The sequence below is a fragment of the Acomys minous genome, assembly GCF_964271855.1.
Source record: "Acomys minous genome assembly, chromosome: 7".
Classification (NCBI taxonomy): domain Eukaryota; kingdom Metazoa; phylum Chordata; class Mammalia; order Rodentia; family Muridae; genus Acomys; species Acomys minous.
The window spans coordinates 53,524,477-53,548,070 of NC_140488.1; the positions used below are offsets into that span (position 1 = coordinate 53,524,477).

Here is a 23,594-nt window from a genome sequence, read left to right on the forward strand (position 1 = left end):
AATAGGTATTAATGATAAACATGAAAAAATGCTCAGAATTTTTTCTCAGGACCATACGATGCTTTGGCAAATAGGATATGGGTGGGAAGGACATGTATTTTTTATGGATGAAGCTTTCATAATCACTAATCATTTGTTGCTTTCTTATCCTTGCATCCTCAGGAATGTAGGAACAGTTGTTGAAACAGCTTCTGTCAGCTAAAATCTCTGAGTTACTCAGTGGAGCTTGGCCCCACTTGCAACTAATATTTTATGGATTCTATGTTACTGCCACAGAATATATAAGGAAAACAAATGAATATAAGAATAGAAAATTAACAAACAAAAGTCTTTGTGTTACAATGAAGCTTAGCCTCTCTAGAAGTGAAGTGGTTTTTATTTCTGTTTCAGTTACAAAGTTGAGGATGAGGTTGTAGTTTTCCCTTGTTAGGTACACAGTGAATAAAAATAGTGCCATCTCTTCCTTTATCCCGAACCCTTGATATGTCTTTTTAAAAAATTCCATAAATATGAAAAATGTGTTTTGATAGTCTCAATCCTTACTCCCTCCTATTCTTCTACCACACCAAGATATCATTCTTATAAATTTATGTCCTTTTATTTTCAACCCACTGAATTCCATTAGTGCTTTCCATATGTACATCATTATGGCATCATCCACTATGGCATAGACAACTTACCTATGACCATATTGCAAATATAAGTGGCTCTTCTACCTTATCTTTCGTGATCTTCTACTATGACCTTGCAATGCAGGGCATAGCTCATGTGAAATTAGCGACAGTGAAACAAAAGGACACTTAGGAGCAACTACAAGTTTAAGTAAGGTTCTCTCTTCTTTTTTCTCACTGCCACAAATGACAAGAGATGTGACATAAGGAAATATGTATTGCCTTGGTTGCCTTGGATGAATCCCACCCAGTAAAATCCTAGGCATGTGAAAGAACCCAACGAAATCAAGAAAAGCAACAACAATATCAACAACAAAATCATTCAAGACATGTAAACAATAAACACATACTATATGCTAGTGGGATTTTGTGGCTATTCAGTACTGAAATTCATTGTACTACCAGATAATAAATCTTCCTACCTCTAGTCCCAAACCCAACACTCTACAAACACTTCTGCAAAGTAATCCCCTAGTATAACTGCATATTTCTTGTGGATTCATTCATGTCCCTTCTAGCACTTTCATAAAATTCAGATTTTTTTCTGTTTGATCATTGAAAACAGAAAAAAGTCTTTTATTCAATACAGGGAGGAGGGAGTGGTATTAAAGCATTATGCATTTTGGGAGATTCCTCCCAAGCACAAAGTGTTACAAAGCCGTTATACACCTATTAATCAGGTCTTCTCTTCTCTTCTAATCCAGATAACTGGCTCAGTGGAAGAATTAATCCTGTTTATGTTATACTTCACTTAACATGAAGTGGCTCTTTTTATTTTCCTTTGTCCAATAACAGAAGGTAGGCTGGAAGGCAAAACACTGCCATCACACCAAAGGGATTTGAAACACTAGTTACTTATTTTCTGAATTCTTTACAGTTTGTTTTCTCTTCTACAAACTGCATTGGAGTTATATTTAGAACATTGAGCTCATCTACAATAAAAGTAAAATGTAATTCTGAGATAACCAGACATCAAAATAAAGAAAAAGATTGAGTATTTGAAAAGAAAAAATTTGAGAAGACTTTAAAAGACTCAACCCATGCATCTAAAAACAGATAACTTGGGTTAAGTGACAGATATACCAATGTCCCAATAAATATTTTTGGGGGATATCTTAAAAGAAAGCTGTTTCACCATTGTCCAGCAGATTTTAAAAACTGGCTTTAACAGATGTTGTAGAAAAGTTCATATTATAGTGAGACACCTTATTTTCAACAGCCTAAGGCCACCTTCACATTATCTTAACATTGTTTTGAAAGTTTTAAACTCCAGGGGCTTGATATTATTGTTTTAAAACTTTTAACTAGGAAGTAAGCTCAAAGATAGCTGGTACTTCTGGGAAACAAGAAGGGTACCTGTTCAGGGACAAGCAAATGGGAAGGAAATAAAGACCATTCTTGCTCCTGACATCAAGTGCTGTAAACTCCACTTTTGCAATGTGCTTTCAGCATGAAATGCTTTTTCTTTCCTCACTTACCTTGTCTTTCCAATATTGGAGAATATTGATCCCTCTATTTTTCTTATGTATGTCATATGCAGCCACCAGCTGCCACAGTAGCATTTCAATGTTTTTGTTTTATCAGATATGAAAAAAAAAGGTCTTAAGGAACCACTTTTAAGACAGAGTACCAAAATGCACTCTTATAAACAGATACCAAAATCTCTAATGAGCAAACAAGAAAGGCTTGCTTTCTTGTTTCTTTTATCTTTCCTTCATTCATTTTCACTGTATGAACTCTTTTCACTATATGCACCTCCATTTCCATGCGTATTTAATTAAAATAGTGATGGTTTGGACTAATTTATAAAGTGAAATGGTTTAAATGACAATAAACAGTTACTGACTCATTGTAAATGCACTAAGTCTATCAAAAGCAAATCATGATTTTGGAGGGCTGTTAAACACTCTGCATATTTTCATAGCAAATCAGTGCGTGGTTATTTAACACAGGTGTTTCTGTAATTGCTCTACTTTGGGAAAATTCAATGCTCAATGGGCCTCAAGCACTTCCACCTGTCAAGTGTGTTGGTCCATTATTAGTATTCCAAGCGAAATTGTAAAGCACGAACCATGCTTAGCTGATTAAAGATTTCATTTTGCTTACTTGGAGTCTGTTTGCCTTTTTTATTGTTGTTTTATAACTTCATTTGTGTTAAATGTATTTTTGTATGTCACAACCATCCAAAAATTGAATACTGCTAATGACCTGCTTAGCAAGAGGTACAGATGTTATATCCAAGGAATATCTTGAATTAAGGGGGAAAAAAAACAGTTTTGGGGCTGGAGAGATGACTCAGCCATTAAAGGCAAGGCTCACAACCAAGAAAAATAAACAAACAAATGAATGAAAAAATAACAACAACAACAAAACCCAACAGTTTTCTACATTACAAACGTGTTTTGTAACAGCAATGAAACAAGGCTAAGTACTGTACCTTTGTGGCAGTATTATTCAATGATACATTATTTTAAACTTTCCTGGAATAAAAGTACATTGTGAAACATTAAAATGATAAATTGTTTTTATAACTCATTCAAAAAGTCAGTTTGGAGCCCAAACACCACAAAGATGGGAGCCATATGGTGTTTCTGTTTCTGCTACATAAAAATAAAAAGTATATAAGTAAAAGAATCCAGGTCTCTTCCCTCTTACAATCCTTACCAACTTGTTTGGCATAAAGATTTTTATAAGAAACATTTAAAAAAGAACAAGCAGCTGTCAATTCTTCTCAAATATATAGGTAGCTTTAAAAACTTTTAAATAATAAAATCCCTAAAATCTTTTCAAGGGATAGCAATAGGCAGTCACCAAGTATAGAGATGGTGAAATTGTAGCTTTAGGTGGTGGGGAAAATTTGTCATTTTTATTGAAGTTAAAACTCTTGATTGTGGCATCTCAAAATCATTCTCATTATTTACTTTTAAGCAGTTTAGAAATTGCATTCTAATTTCTTAGTTAACTCATGGATAATTTAGAAATGATATTTTAATTTAATCAATGTATTTCCCTCTTTTTCTAATTGATACCTGAATAAATTGCTTTATTAACAGAAATTCATCCATATATCTACTATAAAAATTTTGACAACTTCTTTATGGTATATAGGTTAATGTTTATGAATGTCCTGTGTGTTCTGTTTTTAGAAAGAATGACAAGTTCCTCTAGTTCTGTTGTTTTTGTTTTGGGACAAAGTCTCTCTACACAGCTCTGTGTGTTTTAGAACTCATTACATAAACAAAGATGGCCTTGAACTCACATAGATATTCTGGTCTCTGCCTCCTGCATGCTGGGCTTAAAGGTGTGTGCCACCACATGCAGCAATCTGTTCTTTATCTTAAATTTTTTTTATTAGACAGAGAGAGAGAGAGAGAGAGAGAGAGAGAGAGAGAGAGAGAGAGAGAATGTGTGTGTGTGTGTGTGTGTGTGTGTGTGTGTGTATGTGTGTGTGTGTGTGTGACAAGAAGCTGTCAGATTTCCTGAACCTGGAATTACAAGTGGTTGTGAATCACCCAACAAGGTTGCTGGGAACTGAACTTAGGTCCTCTAAAGGAGCAGTACATGCTCTTAAATACTAATCCATTTCTCCACCACCTATCCTGTGTATCCTTAAAAATATTTATATCTCTTTTTTATATGTTACAATGTATAAAATGTGTGTATCCATTCAGATTATTTAATGTTATTTAATGCACACATACAATGAAATTGTTTTCCAAATCTTGTTTTACTACTAAAGTGAAAAATTGGCCTGATTAGCTTACACATGTAAACCCAGCACTCAGGATTGCCACATTTCAGGTCAGACTAAAACATAGAACTATCTAAAAAAAAAAACTATCTCAAAAAAATAAGGAAAAATAAATCTAAAGAATAGAATAAAAATAAGAGAAGAAAAGGTAGGACAATAAATTCATAAAATTAGTCCTGACAATATTGTAATCGGAAAACACTTTGTGAAGTGTAATAAGATATTTCTAAGTCATACGTAAAATATGGCTTTAATCTTCAAAATGTGTAAGAAACTCATACAACTCAAGAGCAAAATCAGAATTTGGAGGAGATAAACATATTTTTGTGTTGATCCTAAGAGTGGGTTGGGGAACAGACTACTGAGATAGCAGGATGTTTATTCCCTTAGAAGGCGAACCACTTCATGGGGGAGCTTGGATATTGCCAGCTGAAAACATCCTAGTAGAGACTGTGAGAGGATATATATGTCCAAAACAAGAGGCTTGAGAGATATGACTTGGGATTGTTTTCACTGTTGATTGCAACACTTCAAGAGGTGCTCCTAGAGACAACTGCTCCAAGGAAAGCTTCATGGCTTTGGACTCCAGCTGAAGCTTCAGCTGCTGCCCCAGGTTCCAGCAGCAACATTGGTGGGATTGCTAGTTTGCTGAAGGCCTGCTGACTATGCCAGCAGAACAGTTCATTGGAACTAGTATCCTTAAGTTTTCATTATTGTGTTCTTTAATCTCCTTTTCCTATTGTTTGGGTTAGTCTGGTTGTAAGGGAGGTGGGCTCGTTTAATAAGTTTATAATAAAATATAGTTGTTAAGAAAATTGAGCCTACAAGGATCTGTTAATTAAGAATATGTTTAGAACATGCATAGATATTTCTCCAAAAAAGATACTCAAGTGGCTCTCAGATATATAAAAGGATCACCACTGTTCATCCTGGAAGTATACAGCATAACCTTACTTGGATATCACTTCTTTCTTGCTTTATTTTCCTGTTTCTATTATAAAATACTCTCATGAAAGCAGCTTAAGGGAGAAAGGGCATAGCGTATAATAGCATTCAATGATATAGTCGACCATGTTGGGGAAGTCAAAGTGTTAGGAGTTTGAAACAGCTGGCTGCATCATAACCACAATCATGAACCAGAGAGTGATGAATGTATGCTGTTGCTCAGTTCCCTTTTTCCATTTATACAGCCCAGTATCCTAGCTAAGAAAAGACACCACCCACAGTGACCAGGTCTCCCCACATCAATTATGGTAATCAAGATGATTCTCCACAGCTATGCACAGAGGACTGTCTCCCAGGTTATTCTAGATCCTGCCGTGCTGACAATTTACAGTAACTATCACAACCACAGACACCTCAAGATGGCTATCATTTTTAAAATAGTAATAGATTGTGAGCAAGTTTGTAGAGGAAGGAGAACCTATGGGCACTGCTGGTCAGAACTGAATATGTTAGAACTACTATGGAAAACAGGTATGGTAAAGCCTCAGGAAAAAAATCATATAATGATTACACAGCCCAACAATCACACTTCAAGGCACTTTAAATTAATTAAGAAGAGTATTTCAAAGAGAACTCTAGTGTTCACTGTAGCACTATGTGCAATAGACAAGATGTTGGCAATGACAGATATGTTTGAAGGAGGCAGTTATTAAGATGATAATCAACATGTATATATTTTCAGTTTGGGGAGATGAAGTAATATTAGTGATCTACTATGCAATTTGACCTACATTTAACAACCTTATAACTATATAACCATATAGCCACTACCATATTTTATCACATTACATATTCTTACTAAAGAAAATAAAATTACAAACTTATAAATAAAATAAACCCAAACAAGTACACACTACTATGAAAGATGTCATTATAAAGCAAAGAGTAAATACTGACTCCTTAATTTATATATTATATCGATGAATGCAAATTAGCTAAACTTACTGATTAATAGGTATAAAACAAACAAAATTCAAATTTTAATATAAGGGGCAAATAATTAATGTATATGTATGTATGTATATACTAACATGTGTGTAGTTGCACATACACATGTGCACTCATGTGTAGGAAGACCAGAAGTTGACACTGAGTATCTTCTTCCATCACTGCTCACCTCCATTTTTGATACAGAGTCTCTCAGTAAACCTTATTGGCCAAGGAGATCCAGGGATTTTCCTGTCTCTGCAACTTCCCCTACATTGAAATTATAGATATGACCAAGTTTTAACATGCTGGAGACGCAAAGTAGGATTCTCATGTTTGTGGGTGCAGTGGATAGAATAGGAATGGAACCCATAAATTCATATCTTTAAATGATTGGCCCATACAAAGTGGCACTGTTAGGAGATGTGGTCTTATTGGAGTAAGTATGGCCTTGTTGGAGGAAGCATGTCACTGTGGGGTGGACTTTGAGGTCTTATATGGTTAAACTACACCCAGTGTGGTACACCTCCTTCTGCTATCTGCAGATCAAGATGTAGAAGTCTCAGCTCCTTCTCCAGCACCATGTCTGCTTGTACACTGCTATGGTTCCTGTCATGATGATAACAGACTGAACCTCTGGATTGTAATCAGCCCGAAGTAAATATTTTCCTTTATAAGATGTTCTGTCCTCATGGTGTCTCTTCGCAGCAATGAAACCCTAAGAAAGCAGGGCAGGCACTTGAACTAAGCCATCTCCCTAGCTGCTATAAGAAATACTTGTTTTTAAGAGTAAGACAGAATCCAAGTAAAAGGATGAGAATCATGTTCCAAGAAAGGGCAATTTTTTAAGAAGCTGGGATTATGGTGTTGTTAATAGATAAATTGATATTCAGTTTAGTTGAGATGTAGAAACATAATCTAGATTATGGAAACTAAAAGAAAGTGAGATGATAGGGGAACAGTAATGATTCTAAATATAACTATATATTTCAGATATTTAGATAAAAACAGTATTTAATATTATATAGATACTTCTGTACTAAATTGGAAAATGACTTGTTTTCCATCTTTTCTGCTCATCTTCCTCTCTTGTTATCTTTCTCCTCCTCCTTTCACTTTCTAAATACTAAGTTCTAATTGTATATCAGGCATTGTTTTAGCCACTTGCAAGTCAGCAGGGAGCAAAACAGACAGTTTTTACCAACCTGCATTCTTGCAGGGAAAGATTTCCAATAAACATGTAAGCAGAATACATTGTATTCCAAAAATAGATACAAATAGTGAGGACCAGAACAGCTTTCTGTTTAAGTAGGATAGGCAGTCATTAGAGGGTTTTAATGGAAGCAGAGGTATAATTTCACATAATCTGTTCTGAGATAGCTGGGGGAAATTAAATTTGTAAGGTTTCTATGTGCAATGTGTTTAATGTTGAAGTTCATTTTTCTTTACAGTGTTAAGCAATTGTAAAGTCTTTAGTATAACAGAGTATAAAATTCACAAACGGCTCACTCCTGGAGAGTTACATATTTGATTTATTAGATTAAATCTACCACTCTCCAGTGATTTGTAAGCCTAAGTGTACATCAGACTCACCTGAAGAACTTGTTAAAACAGATGGCTGGAGGCCACTCAGAATTTCTGATAGTACCCATCTCAGGTAGAACCCAAGATTTCCCTAACAACTTCCTTGAAGGATCAGGGCCCGAGTTTTCAGACCCACAGATCAAAGCCCTATAGCAATACTGTGAGACTCACTAGTATGTGTAGTAATTCTACTAAGGAAATGAACTTTGTGTTTTGTCTTCTGGTATTGAGAGATTTCACTCTTAATCACTGACATTTTCCCTTTCCGTGTTTATTTACCTATCACAGAATATTTGAAACTAGAGAAGAAATGTATATGTAGATTACTTACTTGATTGTTCTAGAAGTATGAAGTAGGGGCTACTGAAATGACTTAACAGTTACAAGCACTAGTTGTTCTTGCAGACCTGCATTTTATTCCCAGAACCTGCATGACGGCACACAACAGTTGGTAATTCCAGTTCTAGGGGATCTGAGGCTTCCTTCTGGTATCTATGGGCACTAGACACTGTTGTAGTGTACATACACACAGCAAAACACTCATACAGATAAAATTAAAATAAATAAACCTTGAAAGTATAGAGTGATAATGTTGCATCTTTGAAGAGGTAGAGAAATTTGCAATTAAGCTATATGCATTCAGGAAAAAAATGCTTAAACCACATAATTCATTTCAACTATTAACCCTAAGTTTTTATTGCCACCATGAGTGCTCTTGAATCATTTAAAATATTCAATCTTATCTTTATTGCAATGTAGTCTAAAGAAGATATATAATAAGGAAGTACATGGAATATTCTGAGATAATGATATGGTGGGGGTTGCATTTATTTGTTATATTTTTTTAACAGAAAGTATAAGGAGCTAAAGAATTTTGCTAAAATTTTAGAACAGTGTATTTAAAAATATTTGGCTGTTGCTGGAATGCTAAATGTATTCAATGAAATGGACATATACACTAAAAGCAGAGAGAAGGCGGGGAGAAGGTGGGGAGAAGGAGGAAATAGGGCAGAGATAGGGCAGGGAGAAGGTGGGGATAGGGAGGAGATAGAGCAGAGAGAAGGCAGAGATAGGGAGGGGAGAGGGGGAGAGAAGGCAGGAATGGGGTAGGGGTAGGGTAGGGAGAAGGTGGGGAGAGGGCGGGGAGAAGGTGGAGATATGGAGGGAATAGAACAGGGAGAAGGTGGGAAGAGGGTGGGGAAAAGGGTGAAGTAGGGCCGGTAGAAGGTAGGGAGGGGCAGGGAGAAGGTGGGGAGAGGGAGGGGATAGGACAAAGAAAAGGTGGGGAGAGGGCTGAGAGAAGGCAGGGATAGGCCGGGGAGAAGGAGGAGATAGGGCAGGGAGAAGGTGGGGATAGAGCGGGAAGAAGGTGGGGAGAAGGCAGAGAGAGGGTGGGGAGAAAGCAGAGAGAAGGAGGAGATAGGGTGGGGAAAAGGCAAGGAGAGGGTGGGGAGAGGGAGGGGAGAGGGCAAGGAGAGGGAGGGGATAGGGTGAGCAGAGGGTCGGGAGAAGGTGGGGATAGGGCAGAGAGCGGGGAGAAGGATGGGATAGGGCGGGGATAGGGAAGAGAGAAGGTGGGGATAGGTAGGGGAGAAGATGGGGATGGGATGGAGAGAGGGAGGGAGAGGGAGGGACTAGGACAGAGAGAAGGTGGAAGAGGGCTGAGAGAAGGCAGGGAATAGGGCAAGGAGAAAGAGGAAATAAGGCAGAGAGAAGGTGAGGAGAAGGCAGAGAGAGGAAGGGGAGAAGGCAGGGAGAAGGAGGAGATAGGGTGGGAGAAGGCAGGAAGAGGGTGGGGAGAGGGCGGGGAGAGGACGGGGAGAAGGTAGGGAGAGGGAGGAGAGAAGGAGTGGATAGTGCAAGAGAGGGCAGGGAGAGGGAGGGAATAGGGTGAAGAGAGGGCAGGGAGAAGGTGGGGATAGGGTGGGAGAAGAAGAAGATAAGGTAGAGAGAAAGAGGGGATAGGGTGGAGAGAAAACAGGGTGAGGGAGGGAATAGGGCAGAGAAAGGGCAGGGAGAAGAAGGACATAGGGAAGAGAGGAGAGGATAGGGCAGATAAAAGGCTGGGATAGGGTGGGGAGAGGGAGGGGATAGGGTGGGGAGAAGGAGGGGAGAAGAAATGCTAAATGTATTTAATGAAATATATACATTAAAGGCTTCAGTTTGGTAAAAAAATATATATCAAGGCTAATGAGACAGTCATTGGGTATTTCATAACTTGCCAATTATTATCATTAAGAAATACTTCTTCCACTCCAAAATATGCTGTCACTTGAGTTTTTGAAGTTAGCCATTCTGATGGGTGTGAGATGAAATCTCAGAATTGTTTTGATTTGCATTTCCCTGATGACTAAGGACCTTGAGCATTTCTTCAAGTGTTTCTCAGTCACTTGACATTCCTCTGTTGATAATTCTCTGTTTAGCTCTGAACCCTATTTCTTAATTGAGTTATTGGGTTTGGTGGTGTTTAATTTCTTTATATATTTTGGATATTAGCCCTTTGTAAGATGTAGGGTTGGTGAAGATCTCCCAGTCTGTAGGCTGTTGTTTTGTTCTGTTGACAGCATCTTTTGCCTTACAGAAGCTTTAACAATTGGGATGCAATCTGAATAAATTATAATAATAAAAAGCTAGTTACCACAACACAAAGAAATACTTCTTCAGTTTTTCATATTTATCCATTTCCTATCAAACACAGAGTTTTACCATGTTAATAAAATGAGGGAAAGAGGAGCACAAAAATTATAAGATAGTCTTACACATATAGGTACTATTTTGTGGACTGAGCATGTTGTGCAGGCAACAATTGAAGACAAAGAGGCCATTAATTTCAAAGAGAGCAAAGGTCTACAAGGGAGGGTTTGGCAGAAGAAATGATTTAATTATATAATAATTTCAATAAATAAAATTATTTTAAAAACATAGTCATAAATTATTTTAACTCATCTATATATTCCTGTAAGAAATACTGAAAATTGGCCAAAACAAAAAGTGTGTATATAAAGTTACACTTCATTTATTTTTCAAATCCCAAAGAAAACACAAGACAAAATAGGTCGTGTAGACACAGACTATGTGACCTGTTAAATCTGCCATGTTAGCTAAATTTGATTTTATGATGTTAATGTTTTTTAATCTCTGCTTTATGTAAAAGAAATAACAGACTAATTTGGCTTGGATAATCCGAAACTGCATTATTTGAAAATTAGACTTTGGGAAAGTTTTGTTTTTCTATTTGATGTATGTCTGTGGAGGATTCATAAGTAAGCTGTTCAGAGGAGGATGCTATCTTTTTATTTTCAATTTAGTTTTTCTATGTGCACTTTTACCTTTGTATTTCTGGAGCCATATTGATTAATTCAACATACAGTTTTGTCCACATTAGCAGAGACAAATTTAGACAAAAAGATTATTTTAAATTGTCTACATTTTTTGTGTTCCACAGTTAAAATATTTGCAGCATATACAAATTGTAAATGTCACCCATTGCTGATGAGAACGTTTTGGGTTTTACAAATGAAGATAATTTGTAACAAAAAAAACCCAAGCTTTATATATTTATAGAGAAAACTTGTGATGCTCATGAATATAAGTCTTAATAATAAAGTCAGAAATGTTTCCAAATATCCATCAGAAAGTATTAAAACTAACCTTATATGCCTTGGTTCTATGCATTTTGTCTATGTCTTACATAGAAAGTACCAGTAACAATTGGTTGAGTGAATTAATACGATAATCTATACAGATACTAGATTAAAAAATAGACTTTGCTAATTAAAATTTGTATTTTTTGTATGAATGTTTTTCTTGCATGAATGGTTGTTTACCCCATGCATGTGGTAAGGCCAGAAGAAGACATTCAACTGAATTTATTGATGTTTGTGCTCTACCATCTTTGAACTCAACTTATACCTGGGCCCTCTGCAAGATCAGATAGTGCTCTTAACCATTAAGCCATCTCCGTATACCCATACTAAAAAATATTAATCTCATGGTAATGATCCTCATGTCACTAACATTTTTTGACATTTACATCCCTAACAGGTGGCACAAGGGAGCAATTTTCTGTTCTTCATTAGAATTTATTGTCTTGAGAATCATCTAAGCACATAGAAGCCAAGCCACCTAAACTTATAATACCTTAGGTATAGTTACTCCAGTACCCTCAATCTCCAGTGTATTCACGTCTGATATTCTACAGTCAATTGCCTTCATTTCTATGTGTCAATGGACATTCACTCAACAGTCAAATTCGTATTAAGAAAGACTTGATAGTCCTTTGGGGGGGGTTATGTACCCACCCATGCAGTGAGAGAAAGAGTCCTGTCAGCGAGGGCTCTATCAGAATTGTATGCTATATAAAATGAGATGCCTACTAATGTAATGTATTATGATCAGATAAAACAAGATGGATAATAACTAAATAAAAATAACAAATCTTTCTTCAAATTTTTGAGACAGGATCTCATATGTCCCATGCTAACTTCTTCCTGTTGATGTAGTGGAAGATGCACTTGAACTTTTTGTATTTCTGAATTGTGCTTCCTGAATATTGGCATGGCTGTTGGTATACCACCAAGCCTGGTTCTTGTGTGCTGGGGAACAAACCCAGGACTTCACTCTTGCTAGGCAAGCACCCTACTAAATTAGCTCTATTATCAGTCCAATATTCCTTTTAAAAAATAGCATCCAAATACATCTATACATTGTGAACCCAAAGCATAAACTGCATTAGGGGATTGTTGTTTGCATATTAAAAAGGAGACCAAGATTTGGGCAACTGTTTTCTGTAAAAGTCATACTCACTAAGCTCTTAATGTATGGTGAGGAGCTCTTAATTTAAATTTTGAATGAGCAGAGGTAAGTAAAAGGAAATTTTAAGTTTTGTAAAAAAAAAAAAAATACATTGGATCGAATATGGAGAATATTATTTTAGCATTAAAGATTTTAGTCAGATGGTTCCTACTCACCTATATGCACTGAGTTCTTCTACTGTTCCATCTTTCAGCTGTCTTCTTTTGGTGCCCATGACCCATCTAGCTCCCTCAATCCTTCCTCCCACTCTTCCATAAAACTCCAGAAGCTTGGCCTATTGTATGGCTTTGGTTCTCATCATCCATTTCCATCAACTGTTGGATGAAGCCCCTTAGAAGACAGCTATGCTGGGCTCCTGTCTGCAATATCATAGAGTATCATTAGTAGTGTCAGAGGTTGGCTCTTTCCCATAGGTGAGTCTGAAGTTGGACCAGTCATTGGTTGGCTGTTTCTTCAATCTATGCTTTGTCTTTATCCTTGTACTTCGGGTCTTACAAAGGCTGAACCTCAGTCTAAAGAGCCTGCATGGGCTGGACTCAGAACCTTTACATATATGTAGCAGATGTGCAGCTTGGTCATCTTGTGAGTACCCTTGCAATGGGAATAGGGGCTTTCTCTGACTCTATATCCTGCTTTTAGATATCCTTTCCCTTAGCTGGCCTGCCTTGTCAAGCCTCAGTGGGAGATTATGTGCTTTGTCCTACTGAGATTTGAGGTGCCAGGGTGGGTTGGTACCCTTTGGGCTCCCCCCTTCTCTGAGGAGGAGATGGGGGAAATGGTCAGAAAGGAGTGTGAGGGTGGAACTTAGAGGAGAGGAAGGAGGGGGGCTGGGATCTCACTGTAAAGTGATTAAATAAACAATGAATGAACGAATGGGAATAATATATATATAAAACCCTCACTTTGTACCAAGGTAATAAAATCAAAAGGGAAGTTATATCATAGATATGAATGATACATGTAAGAGGCAGATTGCAAGGAAAGAAAGAGGACTAATCATATGTGAGTGCTTTTTATGAGCCATACATTGGGCTACAAACCTTACATATCTGATCTTATTCCCCCCATAAGTCAAGAAAGTAAAATCTATCCATATTTTACAGTTGAAAGCCCAGCTGAAAGAATCTAGATCAGTTACTCAAAATCACATACTGAATAACGGTAGGGCTTAAATTCAAAGTTTAGCATATTGGGACTTGGTTAAGCAAGTCAAGTTGAAGCCATACTTCTAAATTTGGAACTCAGGCAGTTTATAGTCATTCCCTTCATAAAGACACGGGAGGATTAAAGAAAGAGAGGGCCTGGAACATTTCATTCATGTCATAAAACATACAAATAGCATATGATGAATCTATTCACTCATATTAAGAAAAAATAAATCAGATCTCTTCCTTCCTTTGATCCAGATGGACTCCAGCAGTAGAAATTATTCATCCCAGAATTCACTATCTATAAATAATACAGAAACCATATCAATTACAAGATTCTAAGAAATGTCAATGTACTTGACAGAAGAGTTTATGGACTCATATATTAGGACAATAGGGCATGTCCATGAATACAGATAGTCAAACTAGAAGTTCAAAAATACATGACAATATAAAGTACTCTATAGTTGTGTTAAAAATTTCACAAGAACTTAGCACCAAATTTTACCAAAAACTTAACACCTTATCATAATCTGTATATTCTTTCTGTGACTCTAGAATCTGGAAATGGCTCAACTCACTTATTGGGCCCTGGGTTTCTCATGATGTTTTAGTTATCATTCTGTCTGAAGTTTTCTAGATGGTCGATTGTGCCTTACATATTCATTTTCCAAGGTAACTTATTTAAACAAGTTAATGGTGTTTGGTAAATAAACTCAATCCCTTATCACCTAACATTGAAACTGGTGGAGTCTTTTCATGATGACAGCCATCTCTCCCCAAGGAAAGTAAATTAAGAGAAACTACAATGTCTTTTATAAACATCCTCACAATTCACACATTGTTATTTTCCTAAGATTTTACATATTAAAAAGTCATCTGTATTCAGTTAGTTAAAAAAATAAATAGGAGTTAAAATCGAGACAGGAGAATATTTGGAAATGGTTTTGGAGGCTTGCTATCACACAAAGATATAGATGACAGTTTATTGTTTATTTTTAAATGGAGTGAAGCATCCATATAGCCATTTATTTTCTCAGTAAGAATCTCACATTATAATAATTATGAATCTGAAATTTTCCTTTTTTACTCAATTAAAATAAAATTAATATTTTATGCAATTCAGCGCACCATGAAAGAGCTAAAAAGTTACAACTCTTGTCCTTATAATGAGGCAAAAGCTGAATAAACTTAAAATCAGTGATATATCTTTAATGCATCAGAGTATTGAACTCATGGTACAAAACACTGTCCCTCAAACTGGAGAGAGACACAAAGATACAATAATAATCTATTAAAGCTTAAAAATAGCCTAAAGAGGGACAAGGGACAAGATGGCAGCACCCAGTATGTACCATGTCTAAAGAGCAGAGAAGCAGAGGCTGGGAAATGGACTGAAGGGAACAACCCAGGAGTATCAGGCTTTCCCCTTATTGCAGCCAGACAACCCCTGGTTCGGAAGGCACAAACTTTGAGCACTCTGCACTCCTCTCAATACTGGAGCAAGGGTAGACTCCCTGGAGAAAAGAGAATTTGAGGGCAAATGAAATTGATGGATCAGAAAAATATCATCCTGAATGAGATAACTCACACTCAGAAAGACACATATGTTATATACTCACTTAGAAGTGGAATTTAGCCATATGGTATAGGATAAACATACTAAAATGCACAGACCCAAAGAAGAAAAGAAACAAGGACAATCCAAGGGAGAATGCTAAAATATCACTCAGAACAATAAACAGAAAAGATAGAGGTAGTGGTAGAAGAAAGATATCAATGTAGGAGAGGGATTGGAGAGAGATATGAGGGCAGAGATCAGACCTGGGGAGAACAGGGGCAGGAGGACAGAAGACCTGCAGACAAAACAGAAACTGTGGGTGGTAGCATCTCTGTGACAAGCTAGAGACTTAGGCCATGGTAGGCTCCTGGAAGAATATGAGGGGGATTCTGGCAGAGACTTCTAGTAGCAGGGGCCCTAGTTTCTGAAGAGGACACCATCTAGCTAGACAGGTCTGGTAGAGGAGGGGAACCCCAACCCTCCCACCAAAACTTTGACCCAAAATTTACCCTGCCTGCAAGACATGCAAGGATAAAGATAGAGCAGAGATTAAGTGAATATCCAACAAATGCCTGGCCCAACCCAATACCCACCCCATGGGAGAAGGCTAATCCCTAACACTATTAAGGATACTCTGGTATGCTTGCATAAAGGAGGCTAACAGAGTTGTCCTGTGAGAGTCTCCACACAACAAATGTTTCAAACATATGTGGAGATTCACAGCCAAACATTGGGTGATGTTTAGGGAGTCTGATAGAAAAGTGGAGGGAAGAAAAAAGGACTTGAAGCTGACAGGAGCTTCACAAGTAGAACAACAGACACAACTAGCCAGGGTTCAGAGGAGTTTGCTGAGGCTGAAGCACCAACCTAGGACCATGCATGGACTGGACCTAGTACCCTACACATAAGTAGCCAATGGATAACTCAAGACTTATGTGGATCCTCTGGTAGAGGGAGTGAGTTTTGTCTCTGGCAAGGACCCTGTATGCCCCTGGTAGGACTGCCTAGCCAGGCCACATGTGAATAGGGCAGGAACACTGCTGATGTGGCTGGATGAGCTGGAGTGAATGGGAAGGGGTGCTCCCCTTTCCTGCAGAATAGGGGAGGGGAGATGGGGGAGAGTGAAGGATGGTTGGACTGGGAGGAGAACAGGGATGTAGCTATGACCAGGATGTAAAGTGTATAATAAACAAACGAACGAATGAATGAAATAAATCATCAGGAGTGTGCAATGTAAATCATGAAGTAAGGCCATAAGGGCTTTATTTTTCCTGATAAATGAACAAGATATTATAAAGAGTACTTTAATGTTGCTTGGTGAGAGATTGATTTTTTCCAGGGTGTACTGAGAGTATCTGGCATAGTGATCAGCTTATAAAAATGGCTGTCAGGCAAGAATAGAGACTCATCACTTTAATTTCAGCACTTGAAAAGCTGAATCAGGCTGGAGAGTTAGGAGCCAGCTTGGTATACATAAGATGGGGTCTCAAAAAGCAAAACAAAACAAAATACATTTGGAATGTTTGGGCAGAATGACATCAAAATTTCATGTAATATACATTTTTATATGTTGCCCTTTAGTTTATGAAAGTAAGTTGCCATAAGTATGAAATATATTAAAAGAAATATTTATAAATGTCTACATGTACTTGAAAATGGTATAGTTTCTCTATAAACTTTTCTTTATAATTATTGCCTGCTTTTATTTTGTGAACTCGTCCACTTGATATTTTCTCACAATTATTTATATTTATTATTAAATGTGTCATTTTGTAGAGAAGAGAGGGCCATTAGGTTTATATTTAGACCACATGGCACTACTACAGATATCTGGCATGAGCCAAGAAAGTACCTCAGCACTTCTGAAGAACTATGAGTCACCCCGACATGGCTGACACAGGATATCTAGAACACCAAAAGTAAACACTGGTTTATTTGATATACAGTTCCTGGTAGAATGCCACTTTTCTGGTTGGTTTTGTGTAATATAGACTTGAGGTCAGAAATGCGGGCCTTCACAAGCTTGCCTACATTTTTGCCTGTAGGCCTGTGAGTTTATCTGTGTGTAAATCTGAATGTGTGTCTGTGCTATCTTGTGTGCAACCCACATGTACAGGCATATATATGCCTGGATGCTTGTAAGACATTGTTTTCCTAGAGGCTCTTGTGGTAAATTAAGTATGTTTTATCTTTCTACATTCCTCAAATCCTCATTAATCTCCTGGCCTCTTATGAACCTCCTCTGTTCCTGGATTCAGAGCTTGGATCTCACATTCATATATATAGTAGAGTGTATGTAATGTATATATACTATTTTAATATGACAAAGGGAGCACCCATTTATATGCCATAAGGTTTAATAATTATGTTAACAATGTCTTCTAAAATTGCCAATGTGTTCTCTGCATCCCAGCATATATCTTGTTTTATGTATTCTCCTTTGTGTTTCATCTATAATATAAATGCACATTATGATTTATTACTATTATTTCCTTCAGAAAGTTTGCACGCAAATAGATGGAACTAGAAAGGATCATCTTTAGTGAGGTAATCCAGACCCAGAAAGACACACATGGTATATACTCACAAGTGGACATTAGCCACATAATACAGAATAACTGTACTACAGATCTAAAAAAGCTAAGTAACAAGGAAGATGTGAGGGTAGGACTGGGAGAAGGGAGGTGTCTGTGTTCAGGCTGTAAAGTGACTAAATAAATTATTGAATAAAAGTAAAATCAATTAAATATTAGATTAAAAACGAAAGCTATTTATGAAAATAAAAGCATTTCTCTATTCAATAATCTTAGACTGAGATTAGTCAGGATACCTTCATAGTGTTCCTGTCCCAAATGTTTAAATCTATCTAAATATTAAAATCCCGGTTTAAATCCTACTTTTGTGCATTTTAAAGTTACATTTCGTCTTTGAAATCAGTGATTAATATTCAGGGCAATACTTTAAAATTATATCAACTGATATTTTTCCAGTAATGTTTAGGCACTGTCAGGCAGGGGTAAGGTTCTGGCCGGTTGTGTGGTTGTGAAACTGCAGCTGTGGTCACTTTAGCCAGCCAGGTGTAATCTCTTCAAAGATGTCAAAAACAAAAAACAAAAAACAAAAGACAAATCCAAGTCTGGGTCGTGCTCTTCTTCCTCAAGATCTGCATCCAGATCTCAGTCTCATTTGTTTTCAAAGTCTCGGTGCGGATGCCTATCCATAGCTCGTTCAAAGTAGCGCAACTCATAACAGAGAAAGGAATCATCCCAGAGTGTATCAGAATTGAGATTTCCAAGGTCACAACAGAGGCTACTGGAGGCCTTATTGTTTTCATGGGAGAAACCCAGGCTTTTATTCGTGGGGCCAGTGTAATAGAGGTGACTATGGCAACTACTGTTCCAATTGACAGAAATACCAGCAAGTATACAGACAGCCCTCATCGGGGCCTTTCTTGATCCTGTTTGCCCAAAGAGAAGGTCCCCCTCACCACGGTCCAGGAGCCATTCCTAAGAACTCTGACAAGTCATCCTTTGATGGGTCAAGAGGATCCTCATCCTCCCATTCATCCTCTAACCACAGCAGAGTTGAGTCATCTAAGGGCAAGTCTACAAAAAAGAAAAAGTCATCTTCTAAGGATAGCCGGCCATCTTAGGCAGCTAGTGATAAGCAGGGGCATGAGGCAAAGGGGCAGACGTTCTCTGGAGGCACTTCTCAAGATATAAAAGGGTCTGAGAGCTCACAGCCATGGCCAGATACCATCACCTATGGCATTGGTTCTGCAGCATGGGGCTCAGTTTCTGATCTGAGTCACCTGGAGAGAAGCCCAGGTCTCAAAAGCCCCCTCTAGTCTGTGGTAGTTAGGCAAAGGTCACCACGCCCTAGCCCCAGGCCAATACCTAGCCTCCTGCTTTCTATGTTTTCCAGATGGGCTGACTCATCTATGTCAGGTGGTGCTAGATATCAGCCTAGAAAGCACCAAAGTCAGTTCAACCATGACTCTAGGTCTTTGAGTCCATCCCAAAAGCTCCCTGTGGGTAAGAGTCCACCAGCCACTGGCTCTGCATATGGTTCATCTCAGAAGGAGGAGATTGCTACGTGGGGCGTGGGAGGGCAGGGGTCGGGGGAGCAGGAAGGCAGCATTCACAAAAAGGTATTTGAAATAGCAGAAGACACAGACTAGGAAAGATAAGGAGCAGAAACAAATATCAATAAAGAAAAGCTGAAAGAGAAAGGGGGCTTCTCTGATATTGCTATAAAGATGAAACCCAAAAGGTATAAGGACCCTGATGACTTTGAGAAAAAGATGGCTGGCTTACTTCCACAAGAAGGAGATACATGAGCAAGATAAGGAAAACGCACTGTGGAGGACAGAACCTGAGTTTATGATGAGCCTAAATTTATGTCTAAGTCATTGAAATTTATGTCTAAAGTCATTGCTGGTGCAAATGAAAACCAGGAAGAAGAGATGTCCGGCAACTGGGAGAGCCTGGTGCATATAGGGAAGGAAAAGCAGAGGAGCTGGAGGAGAAGCCTTTTACATGAGATACAGAAAGACAGAGGATGGAGGGGCCAAGAGGAGTGAGAGTGGGTACAAGGGGCTTTGTGCCAGCAAAGAACTATCAGGTGACTGCCTGCAAGGCAGTCCAGAAGAAAAGCTCATCACCTCCCCGAAGGAAGAACTCTGAGAGCCATAACAAGCTAGGAAACAAAGGAGACTTTCCTAAGAGAAGTCTTCCTTTTCCATTACTCGGGAGGCCCAGGTCAATATCAGGATGGACTCCTTTGATGAGGATCTTGCATGACTCAGTGGCTTATTGACCCAGGAATGAAAATGTTGTTGGGATCTAGTCCATAGCACCAAAAAGGAACAGGAATTCCATTTTCCAGCACATACAATCAGCTCAGTCTCAGCGCAGCCCCTCAAAACTGTTTGCCCAGCACATAGTGACGATCGTTCATCGTGTTAAAGCGCATCACTTTGGGTCCTCCAGAAAGACATTGCATGAACACTTTATTAAACACCCTAAAGAGAGGAAAGGAACAAGAAGCAGCTAAGGAACAAGAAAAGCCCAGAGATACACAGGAGGATAGACATTTCCCCCAGTACATTCAGAAAACATGGTTTGACTCATGAGAAATTGAAAAGTCGCCAGGAAGCTGGCTACAAGGCTGAAGGGAAAACGCAATAATGATCCTGTTGATCTTCACCTTGATATTGAATGTCAAAAAAATGACAGAGAGAGAGAGAGAGAGAGAGAGAGAGAGAGAGAGAGAGAGAGATCATAAGCTAGGTAAATCAAGAGAGCCTGTGGGTTCCTGAGACTCTAGCCACTCAAGAGAAAATTCTACTGAGAAAACAGGGAAAATCCACAAAGGATCAATGAAGCAGAAGCACCACAGAGGGAGAGACCCTCTAGGTCCACCTCTTCCTCTTCCCAGTCGTCTCATTCTGACAAAGCGGAGGAGTACCTTGAAGAAGCAGAGGAGAGGGAAGAGCTCACTAACAGCAGCAACAATGATTTTCAAAAGAGAACCCGGGAAGAGGAATGGTATCCAGATCACACGCACAAAAGCAAGAAGTATCACTTGCAGGATGACCAGGAAGGGGAGGGCAGTGATAAGTAGATGAGCAGAGGCTGTGGCCAAGGAGCCTTCCTTCCTCTAGGATCATTGTCGGTTCATCTTCCCTAAATCCAGTGCCAGCCCCAAGTGGGCCCATGACAAGTTCAGTGGAGAGGAAGGAGCAATTGAAGATGATGAGAGTGGCACAGAGAACAGAGAAGGGCACAGTTAACAACCCACAGTTGTGTAGGAACCAGTCTTGATGGAGCCCTGGCCCAGAAGAGAAAGGCACTGGGAAAGGCCGGTGGATCCTGAAAACCCCACCCCACAACCCGCCTGCCACACAGAACCCGATGACAACAGAGTATGCCTGTGTGCTGTCCCACTGCACAGAGAACTCTGGCACAGAACTTAGGATCAGATCCATGTCTTGAGCAGACCACAACACACTGGGGTCCTGCTGTTTCTCAGTTGTTGGTGTGTGGCGTAAGGGCATGGCAGAGAGAATGATGCTTGCTGATGCTTGGTTTTTCTGTTTTTGTGTCCCTTCCCCCAATATAAACCAAGTTTTTAAAATTTCATTTCCTTTGGAGCTAAGTTTCAATATTTTCCTATCCCAATTTTTTTGAAGCCCTTATATATTTTATCTTTTCCTTCCTTTTTAATGACTATGTAGCTATAATAGCAGAAAGGTTTAATTTGGGCAACTTTGATTCTTAAGAGAAAACAAAGCATGTGAATAAACATTGAAATATTCATCTCAGTTTGGTACCAAACTGCTTGGATCGTTGTAAAAACAGTTTTTGCATGTTAGGGGGAGTTTAGAGCCTTTCTGACCACCCTTTCTACACAGCCATGCTCCCAGCTTCCCCATGCACCTGCTCTTGTCTGATTTCTTCTGGGCTGGACATCCCATTCTCCACCAGCAGCTCCAGTATCCCAAACTTTGTAGTCCTGCTCGTCCTCAGCAAAGGGAGTAGAAACTGGAGGGCAGTTTCTGGTCTGTTTTCTAAGAAACTTCTGAATTCTATTATCTTTACAAATAAAAGATGGGAAGATAATGTTTTCGAATATTTTTTATTAATCTTTTTATAAAATGAGAAGAAACTCCTACGATCGATTAAGGATAGCGGTTATGGTTGGGTAGTTTGTGGGGTTGTGAGTTTGGGGTTTGTTTCCCCCCCCCCCATTTTTTTCTTTTAAACTCCTAAATTTTGAGTTGAAACATTTTCAGATGTTTGGAGAGATTGCAAGCAGGAGAAACACCACATCTGTGCCTATGTTCTCTACCAATTGCACACTCCTCATCCCTTAGCCTTTGCTCTTGAATTGTTGTGCTTACTTCCCCTTACTTTGCTAATTTCTATGGCTAAATTGGTTTTACTTGAATGATTCATGTTTAGGGAGAAAAGAAAAACACACTTAAATTTTTGTTTCAACTCCTCCAATAAATGAAAAAAATCTCTATCTGTTATAAGGAAATAGGGAGTTCAACTCAACAAATAGAATCAAGGACTTGTGGGAAAGGACTATGGTAGCTCAAGAACTAAGACCAACAATTGACAAATGGGGTATCATGAAACTAACAGCTTCCAGACAATCAAATGAAGAAGATGTCTATTCTTGCCAGCTATACCTCTGACAGAGGATTAGTGTCTAAAATACACAAAGAACTCATAAAAATAAACATCAAGTAAAAACAAAACAGAGCAAAACAAAACAGCCCAATTAAAAGGAGAAGCATGGAACCAAATAGAGTTTTCAGAACACAAATTATAAATGGCCTATACACTGCCATGGTTAATCTATTTATTATACTGAAATCCCTCTAAGCATGGCCAGTACAAGTGTTTCTTTCACTTGACTTCCTGGCATTTTCATACAATTCTCTGAGGACTTCTTTCTCATACAACAGTCGGCTTTTTAATAGTACACTGTATTGTGTATTCTTCAAACCCAAATTTGTCAAGGAATTCAATTTCCCTTTAAGGAGAATGGTATGTATAAATATAGACCTGGGCACTCATGATTAGTCATGTGGATTTGATTCATCAATATTCTAATCAACATAATGAAAACACAGATTTTTTAAGAAATTATCAGCTCACATGAAATTGCTATTTCTTTAGTCTCATTCCACACTTGAATTTCCCAAGGAGAAAAAGAGTTACAGATCAGTATTGGTTTTGTTATTAAAAATTAAAAGTAACTGGGGGCTTTGTTTCTGAAATCAAAGATATTTCTCATATCTTATCTTTTAAAAAAGGATTTGAAAGACACATGACCACACAGACATGTAACCCCTGAACTGCAGAACCTAAAGCAGGAGGTTCACAAGTTGAAGGCCAACCTGGGTTAAATAATGAGAGGTTGTCTCATAGAGAAATTTTTTTCTTTTGGAAAACAGAAATGTTAATTTGGACAGAAGAATCAAGCAGTTTCTGTCCACATTGATTGGACATTCTCAACTTATTGGTAGCACAGTGCTCAGCTCATATGGATATATAATTTCCTATACGTGTTCCTGGACTCTAACATAATTTTACCATCTCAACAAGAAAAATAAAAGT

At 38.3% G+C, this 23,594-nt stretch overlaps 2 pseudogenes across 2 annotated transcripts in view; both read left to right on the plus strand.

The window, feature by feature from the left end:
- LOC311601184 (thyroid hormone receptor-associated protein 3-like) overlaps positions 1–19,801 on the plus strand; it is a 61,526-nt pseudogene extending 41,725 nt beyond the window's left edge. Inside the window, exons 3-4 of the transcript in view lie at positions 18,532–19,564; positions 19,596–19,801. The product of the transcript in view is annotated as a thyroid hormone receptor-associated protein 3-like (transcript). The remainder of the gene's footprint in view (positions 1–18,531; positions 19,565–19,595) is intronic.
- Positions 19,802–19,861: 60 nt separating this feature from the next.
- Positions 19,862–21,256, plus strand: LOC311601185 (thyroid hormone receptor-associated protein 3-like; annotated as a pseudogene). The gene has a single exon. The product of its transcript is annotated as a thyroid hormone receptor-associated protein 3-like (transcript).
- Positions 21,257–23,594: the final 2,338 nt, after the last annotated feature.